The 9,402-nt window shown below is 37.4% G+C and overlaps 1 non-coding gene across 1 annotated transcript; it reads left to right on the forward strand.

Annotated features, from left to right (window-relative positions):
- The first annotated feature begins 4,652 nt into the window (after positions 1–4,652).
- Positions 4,653–4,815, forward strand: LOC111538106. Its single transcript, XR_003306910.1, has one exon. It is a non-coding gene; the product is annotated as a U1 spliceosomal RNA (small nuclear RNA).
- Positions 4,816–9,402: the final 4,587 nt, after the last annotated feature.

Raw genomic sequence — 9,402 nt, forward strand, 5'->3', positions numbered from 1 at the left:
CAGCAAGCAGGCAAGGGTAGGAGCAAAACTGCAAATTTATTTTGGTCACCTAGCTTCAGGGAAGAAGGTGGGTAGGGAGAGGTCTGTCGGCCTCCGGCAAAGGAGGCTAAGAGAGTCGCCCTGTGAGCTCTCCCGCGGAGTTCCTGATACAGTCTGGACTGGAGGCTGGGAAGTCTGTGCCGGGAGCTGGCGCGGAGCAGCTTTTCTGGGAGTGGGAGGGCAATAGGCGGGGCACGGGCGTGTCGGGGGGCGCTCTGCAGGTGCGACCAGGTAAATCTTGGTCTCTTCGGATTGACGTCACCTGGTGCATGCCCAGTTGGTCTGCACCTTCCCGGGCACCGGCTGCATTTTCGCACCCATGGGAAAAGTTGGTGATGAAGAACCCGGAAGGGCGCCATCTTGCCTCCGTTCGTCCAAACAGTTACAGGTGAAAAGCCTTCCATTTAACAGCTCTGATACAATCTGAGCACTGAAATAAATAATGATAGTAACAAATTATAAGCCATTGAATAAAATAGAAATACATAAATCAATGGATAAATTGAAATTTTGATTAGGAACAGGATATTTTCATAGTACCAAAGAACTCATTCACAAAATTATTATTAATTTAAAAAGAAACACACAAAACTATGTAGAAGCCTGAGAAACTCTACATTAATCAAGAGATCACAGTTACCGCCACCACGAAGTGTGGAGTTAAGATCTCTGAAAATCTATTTCTCCATGAAAACACTGAGGACACAGGAGATGTTGTTAAAATCAACTTTTTCAGAACTGTGGAAATTAACTAAAGACTTCTAATGATTCAATAAGTGGTTATTCAAGAAAAATTGCTGAATCTTGGTAAAAGCAGTGAACACGGTGGCAAGTTAATTTATTATATTTTCATCCTGCTTCATAGCTCACTAGGAGTACAGAAAATAAGCAGCCTTACATCCATGGTCACAGTGAAAACTAGGAGGATAGCAGCCAATGGAGAGGGAAGAATGGGTTTGGAAATCCCCACAAAGCTCCATCTTCAGAGAACTGTCATTATTTGACCTGCCTGGAAGCTCCCTGGAAAAGCCCCATTCAAAGGGCTGTCTTTATCTGACCTGATTCAGAGCTCACTCAGTGTGAACGCTCTATCTCCTGGTGTTTCTCTAAAAAATAAGTGGCAATTATTTAACACATAGTTACCTGAGTTGGCAATATCAGCTGGAGACAACAAGAGTCTGTCCAATGAATTTAAAAAGGAAAGGAAAAGTCCATAAAGGACTTTGAAAAGATCTGAAAAATCTAAAGGAATCTAGAAGACTATGCATATGTGCAGGACAGCGCTTATCACCAGGAAAGGCCTGAGTACATCTTAATCACTCATGTTTGGCTGACTTTAAGACTCTGCAAAGTCAGGAAGTGAAGACCGAGGTTGAATTGTAAATTTCCAGAGCATTGCAAAATTACTTCAACAGAGATAGTCGCTCAGTAATAAATGGAAGAGTTATTTATTCTAGGCATTTTAAAAAGTCTCTGTTTAATCATTCACTGGACAGTGCAGAGACTTTCAGTGGCTACCTAAGATTAAAAAAAAAAAAACAGACTCCGCAGAATTCGTTTTGAAAATCACTGAATAATCAGCAACAGCCACAAAAACATACCACGGAAAAGGGTAAGGATTTGAATCCCAGAGTTATGACATTATATAATTTTAAGTATCCAGTATTCAACAAAATATGATAAGATACACAAATATATAGGAAATTATGGTCTATACATGCTTTACATATATTAAAATCTGTCCCTGTGACTAATATCCAGAATCTACACAAAAACTCAAATCTGTAAAAAAAATTAAAAAAGTTAAAAAAAAACAAATAACCCCATCAGAAATTACATAAATAAACACGTCTCAGAAGAAGGGAGACAAACATATGAAAAAAATGCTCAGCACTAATTATTGGGGAGAAGCAAATTAAAACCACAATGAGATACCATTTGACCCCAGCCAGAATAGCTATTACTAAAAAGCCAAAAAAACAATAAGCTTTGTCATGAATACGATGAAAAGGGAATACTTATACACTGTTGGTAGGAATGTAAATTAGCACAGCCTCTATAAAACAGTATGGAGATTTCTCAAATAACCAAAAATAGGTCTACCATTTGATCCACAAACCCACTGCTGGGTATCCACCCAAAGGAAAATAAATTATTATATTAAAAAAGGACATCTGAATGCATATATTTATCACAGCATAATTCACAATTACAAAGATATGGAACCAACCTAAATGGTCATCAAAGGGTGTGTGGATAAAGAAAATGTGATTTATATGTAAACCATGGAATAATTCTCAACCATAAAAAAGAAGCAAAGAATGTCTTGTACAACAATGTGAATGGAGCTGGGGGCCATTCTAAGTGAAATAACTCAGGAATGGAAAACCAAACACCATATGTTACCACTTATAAGCTAAGTCATCAGTAAGCAGAGGCATACAGAGTAGTATAATGGACACTGGAGACTCAGAAGTGGGGAGGCTGAGAGGGAGGTGAGGAATAAAAAAACTGCATAGTGGGTACTGTGTACACTACTTGAGTGATAGGCTGACTAAAATCTGAGACTTCAACACTATACAATTCATCTATGTAACCAAAAACCACTTGTGTTCCCAAAGCTATTGAAATTATATATATATGATACATATGTGTGTGTATGTATATATAGGTTATATATATGAAATTATATATATATGTGTGTCTGTGTGTGTGTGTGTGTGTGTGTGTGTGTGTGTATACGAAAACACACCTGCCCCTATGGATGTCTAGATACTGGACATACCAAAGACTCCAAATCAGCTAATATATATATGATATACATGTATGTGTATGTGTGTGTATACATGCAACAAACTAAACTTATGTATAAGTTCAAAGAAATAAAAACAACCATGTCTAAAGAAGTAAACTAGAAAGCAATGTTTCATCAAATAAAGATATCAAAATTATAAGAAAGTCAAAAAGAAATTGTGGATTTTGTAAAACATCACAGCTGAAATGAAAATTTACTAGAGGATCTCATATGTGTGAGTGCAGAAAAAAGAATCAACAAATAAAGAAGACAGGTCGATTGAGATGTTCTAATGTGAAAAAAAAAAAATGAGAAAAATATATGGAGAAAAAAATCAACAGAGTTCCAGAGACCTTTGAGACAGGAACAAGCACATTAATATAGCATACAGAGAATCTAGAAGTAGAGTAGAGAATGAAAGCGACAGAAAGAATGTGTAAAGAAACTAGGGCCAGAAACTTTCCAAATTCAGTTTTTAAAAAATTTTAGACTATATACACAGAAAGTACAATGAACTCAAAATAGACTAATCTCAAATAGATTCCACCTAGACAAAACATAATCATATTTTTTTGAAAGTTAAACAGGGAATCATGAAAGTAGAAGGAACAAACTGATTCATGATATATAAGGAGTCTTCAAAAAGTTGATAGCTAACTTTCCATCAGAAACTCTGAGGCTAGAAGGCTGTAGAGTGACATATTTAAAGTGCTAAACTGAAAAAAAAACTGTATACAAGAATTCTATATGAAGGAACACTATCCTTCAAATATAAAGGAGAAGTTAAAATGTTCATTTTTTTTTTTTTTAATGAGAGAATATGTTACTAGTTTCAAGCCAAAATGAAGGGACATTAAACAAGAACTTTAACATGTAAACAAAGAAATACAACTAACTACACAATAAAAGCAATTACACAGGTAAATATAACCAACAGCATTAAAATATTTTAATGGTAATTATTTTCTCCTCCTACCTGATTTAAAAGACAAGAATATAAAGCAACAATTAAAAAGTTGTTGATTGTATTATAAATAATAATGAATTATTAGGATGACTATGATGACAGAAAGGAGGAAGTAAAGAGTGCTCTACTAGAGCAGAACTTTTATATAGTATTAGAAATAAATTAGCATTTTTCTGAATGAGATTATTTAAGTTACAATGTTAATTGTATTTCCTAGAACAATCACTAATAACATAACTCAAAATATAGTAAATGGAATAAAAAGAGCTGGGGCTCAGAAAAGAATACCCCAAAATATGACACTTAAGTGGGCCAAGTGTCTTGAATTAAATGAAATTGGAAGGTCTTTGAAGCTGCATCAGAACCAATAATTTTCTAACATTCTTTTGTTTCAATATTAAGCAAAGGGGTAAGTCCCTTATAAAACCATTGGATCTCATGAGAACTCAGTCACCATTACTAGAACAGCATAGGGAAAATTAGAAAACACACTCCCAAATAGCCAATGGTCCAATGGAGAAATAAAATGAAAAAATAGAAAATATTTTAAGATGAATAAAAATGAAAACGAAATATACCAAAATGTAAGACATGCATCTAAATCAGTGTTTACATGTAAATGTGTGACTCTACAGCAGGAGTCCTCAATCCCTGACCATGGATCAGTACTGGTCTACGGTCTGTTAATAACCAGTTCACACAACAGGAGATGAGTAGCAGGCAAGCGAGTATTATCACCAGAGCCCCCCTCCTGTCAGATCAATAGTCACATTAGATTCTCATAGAAACACTAACCCTACTGGGAACTGCATATGTGATTGTTGCATGTTCCTTATGAAAATATAGTGTTTGATACTCACTTGGCAGGGGAGATACCATGATCACGAAGGTGGTTTTCCCAGGGCGAGGCTTATCCATTGCACTCCGGATGTGCTGACCCCTGTGATTTCCCCAAATGTGGTAAACTCGACTGCATAATTTGTGGTAGTGGGGGACTGCGTTCGGCTTTCCCCTGGCTTTTTGTGTTTAAAGAATAGGCTGTACAGGCCAGCCGCGGTGGCTGAAGCCTGTAATCCCAGCACTTTGGGAGGCCGAGACGGGTGGATCATGAGGTCAGGAGATCGAGACCATCCTGGCTAACATGGTGAAACCCCGTCTCTACTAAAAAAATACAAAAAATTAGCCAGGCGTGGTGGTGGGCGCCTGTAGTCCCAGCTACTCCGGAGGCTGAGGCAGGAGAATGGCGTAAACCCGGGAGGTGGAGCTTGTAGTGAGCTGAGATCCAGCCACTGCACTCCAGCCTGGGCAACAGAGCAAGACTCTTTCTCAAAAAAAAAAAAAAAAAAAAGAAAAGAAAAAGAAAATCTAGTGTTTGATTATGTGAGGTAGAGCAGTTTCATCCCCAAACCATCCCCATCCCCATTCCCTTGCTGCTATGAAGAAATATCTGAGAATGTATAATTTATAAAGAAAAGAGATTTCATTGACTCGCATGGATGGGGAGGCCTCAGGAAACTTACCATCCTGGCAGAAGGCACCTCTTCACAGGACATAGTAGAGAGAATGAGTGCCAAGCAAAGGGGGACAGCCTTTATAAAACTATCAGATATTGTGAGAACTTACTCACTGCCTTAAGAATAGCAAGGGGGAAACCTCCCCCATGATTCAGTTATCTCCATCTGGTCCCAGTTCAAGATGAGATTTGAGTGGAGACAAAGAGCCAAACCACATCATTCTACTACTGGCCCCTCCCAAATCTCATGTCCTCACATTTCAAAACAAAATCATGTCCTTTCAAAAGTCCCCCAAAGTCGTAACTTAATCCAGCATTAACCCAAATGTCTAAGTCCAATGTCTCATCTGATACAAGGCAAGTCCCACCTGCCTATGAACCTGTAAAATTAAAAGCAAATTAGTTACTTCCTAGATACAATGTGGGGTACAGGCATTGAGTAAACACATCAATTCTAAATAGGAGAAAATGGCCTGTGGCTTTCCCAGGTGCACAGTGCAAGCTGTCAGTGGATCTAGCAGTCTGGGGTCTGGAGGATTGTGGCCTTCCTCTCACAGCTCCACTAGACAGTGCCCCAGTGGGAATTGTATGGGGGCTCTAATTCCACACTTCCCTTCTGAACTGCCTTAGCAGAGTTTCTTCATGAGGGCTCTGCCTTTGCAGCAAATTTCTGTGTGGACATCCAGGCATTTCTATACATCCTCTGAGATCAAAGTTGACGTTCTCTAACCTCAATCCTTGACTTCTATGCATCTACAGGCTCAACACCATGTGGAAGCTGCCAAGGCTTGGGACTTGCATCCTCTGAAGCAGTGGTCCTAGCTGTACTTTTGTGTCTTTTAGCTATGACTAGAGCTGACACAGCTCAGACACAGGGCACTATGTTCCAAGGCTGCATAGAGTAGGGGGATCCTAGGCCTGGCACACAAAACCATTTTTCCCTCCTAGACCTCTGGACCTGTGATGGGAGTGGCAACCGTGAAGGTCTCTGACATACCCTGGAGACATTGTCCCCATTGTTTTAGTCATTAATATTTGACTCCTTGTAACTTAAGCAAATTTCTGTAGCCATCTTGAATTTTTCCCCAGAAAATGAAATTTTCTTTTATATCACATTGTCAAGCTGCAAATTTTTCAAACTTTTATGCTCTACTTCCTCTTGAATGTTTTGCCACTTAGAAATTTCTTCTGCCAGATGCCCTATATTATGTCTCTCAACTTCAACTTTCCTCAGATCTCTAGGGCAGAGGCAAAATACTATCAGTCTCTTTATTAAAGCATAGGAAAAATTACCTTTATTCCAGTTCCCAACAAGTTCCTTGTCTCCATTTGTGGCCACCTCACCGTGGACTTCATTGCTCCTATTACTATCAGCATTTTGGTCAAAGCCATTCAACAAGTTTCTAGGACATTCCAAACTTTCCTCCGTCTTTCTGTCTTCTTCTGATTGCTCATAACAAGAATGCTCCAAACTTTCCTCTGTTTTCTTGTCTTCTTAGCCTTCCAATCTGTTCCAAACTCTGCCTTCTCCCCGGTTCCAAAGTCACTTTCACATTTTTGAGTATCCTTATAGCAGCACCCACTCCTGGTACAAATTTCCTGTATTAGTCCATTCTCACACTGCTATAAGGAAATACCGAAGACTGGGTAACACATAAGAAAAAGAGGTTTAATTGACTCACAGTTCTGTATCACTGGGGAATCCTCAGATACTTATAATAATGGTGGAAGGCACTCCTTCATAGGGCAGCAGGATGGAGAATTAATATTGAGCAAAGGGGTAAGCCCTTTATGAAACCATCGGATCTCATGAGAACTCACTCACCATTACTAGAACAGCATGGAGAAAATTGTCTCCATGATTCAATTATATTCTCCTCAAGTATTTGTTATTTGTGTTACAATCAAATTATACACTTTTAGTTATTTTTAAATATGCAAGTAAATTTGTACTGACTATAGTCACCCTGTTGTGTTATGAAACACTACCTTTTATTCATTCTTTATAAATAGTTTCTGGTACCTATTACTGATCCCTACTTCCCTCACAATCCCCACTACCCTTCACAGCCTCTAGTAACCATCCTTCTACTCTCTATCTCCATGAGTTCAATTATTTTGATGTTTAGGTCCCACATACAACTGAGAAATTGTAAAGTTTGTCTTTCTGATTCTGATTTATTTTACTTTACATAATGACCTCAAGTTTCGTCCATGTTGTTGTCAATAATAGGATCACATTTTCTCATGGCTGAATACTACTCCTTTGTGTGTATATACCATATTCTCCTTATTTACTTAACTGTTGATGGTCACTTAGGTTGATTCTAAATCTTGGCTGCTTTGAAAAGGGCTTAAACAAACAGGGGAGTGCAGATATCTCTTCAGTATACTGATTTTCTTTCTTTTGGGTACATACCCAGCAGTGGAAGTGCTGGGTTTTATGGCAGCTCTATTTTTAATTTGTTGAGGAACCTCCAAACTGTTCTTCTACCAACTGTACAAGGGTGCCCTTTTCTCCACATCCTCTCCAGCATTTGTTATTGCCTGTCTTTGGGATAAGAGTCAATTTAACTGGAGTGAAATAATATCTCGCTGTAGTTTTGATTTGCATTCCTCTGGTGAGCAGTGAATTAGAGCACGTTTTCATATGCCTCTTTTTCATTTAGATTTTTTTTTGATAAATATCTATTCAAATAATTTGCTCACTTTTTCATTGAATTATTAGATTTTTTTTCCCATAGAGCTGCTTGAGCTCCTTATATAATCTGGCTATTATCCCTTTTCAGATGGATATTTTGCAAATATTGTCTCCCATTCTGTGGGTTGTCTCTTCACTTTTTTGATTTTTTCCCTTGATGTGCAGAAGCCCTTTAACTTAATGTAATCTCATTTGTCCATTTTTACGTTGATTGTCTGCCCTTGTGAGTTATTGCTCAAGACATTTTTGCCCAAACCAATGTCCTGGGGCATTTCCTCAATGTTTCTTGTAGTAGTAGTATGGTTTGAGGTATTAGATTACAGTGTTTAATCCTTTTTGATTTGATTTTTGTATATGCCAAGATATATGGTTTCATTATTTTGCATATGCATATACAGTTTTCCCAGCATCATTTATTAAAGATACTGTTTTTTTTCCCTAGTGTGTGTTCTTGGCACTATTGTTGAAAATGACTTCACTGTAGGCATATGTTTCTGGGATTTCTATTCTGTTCCATTGGTTTATATTTCTGTCTCTATGCCAGGGTTACGCTGTTTTGGTTACTATAGCTTTGCAGTATAATTTAAAGTCAGGTAATGTAATTCCTCCAGTTTTGTTCTTTTTGCTCAGGAGTGCTTTGACTACTTTGGGTTGTTTGTGATTTCATATAAATTTTGGAATTTTTTTTTTCTTTGAAGAATATCATTGGTATTATGATAGGAATTGCATTGAATCTGCAGATTGCTTTGAGTAAGTAGCTTTGTCATTTTAACAATATTGATCTTTCCAATTCATAAAAATGGAATATCTTTACAATTTTTCTGTCCTCTTCAATTTTTTTTTATCAGTGTATTATAGTTTTTACTACTACTACAGAGATCTTTCACTTCTTTGGTTAAATCTATTCCTAGGTATCTACCTTTATTTGTGGCTATTGTAAATGTGATTATTTTAATTTCTTTTTCAGATGTTCACTATTGGCATATAAAATACTATTGGTTTTGCATGTTGATCTTGTATCCTGCACCTTTATTAAATTTGTTTATTAATTCTAATAGTTATTGATGGAGCCTTTAGGTTTTAGATTTTTTTTCAAGTATAAGATTGTGTCATCCGCAAACAAGGATAACTTGACTTATATCTTTCCAATTTGGATGACACTTATTTCCTTCTCTTGTCGATTGTTGTAGCTAGGACTTCCATTACCATGTTAAATAATAATGGTGAAAGTGGGCATCCTTGTCATGTTCCAGATCTTAGAGGAAAGGCTTTCAGGTTTTCTCCCCATTCAGTATAATACTAGCTATGGGTCTGTTATATATGGCTTTTATTATGTTAAGGCAAGTTCCTCCTATGCCTAATTTTTCTGAAGGTTTTGCATCATGAAG

Source organism: Piliocolobus tephrosceles, chromosome 5 (genome assembly GCF_002776525.5).
Source record: "Piliocolobus tephrosceles isolate RC106 chromosome 5, ASM277652v3, whole genome shotgun sequence".
NCBI classification, from domain to species: Eukaryota; Metazoa; Chordata; class Mammalia; order Primates; family Cercopithecidae; genus Piliocolobus; species Piliocolobus tephrosceles.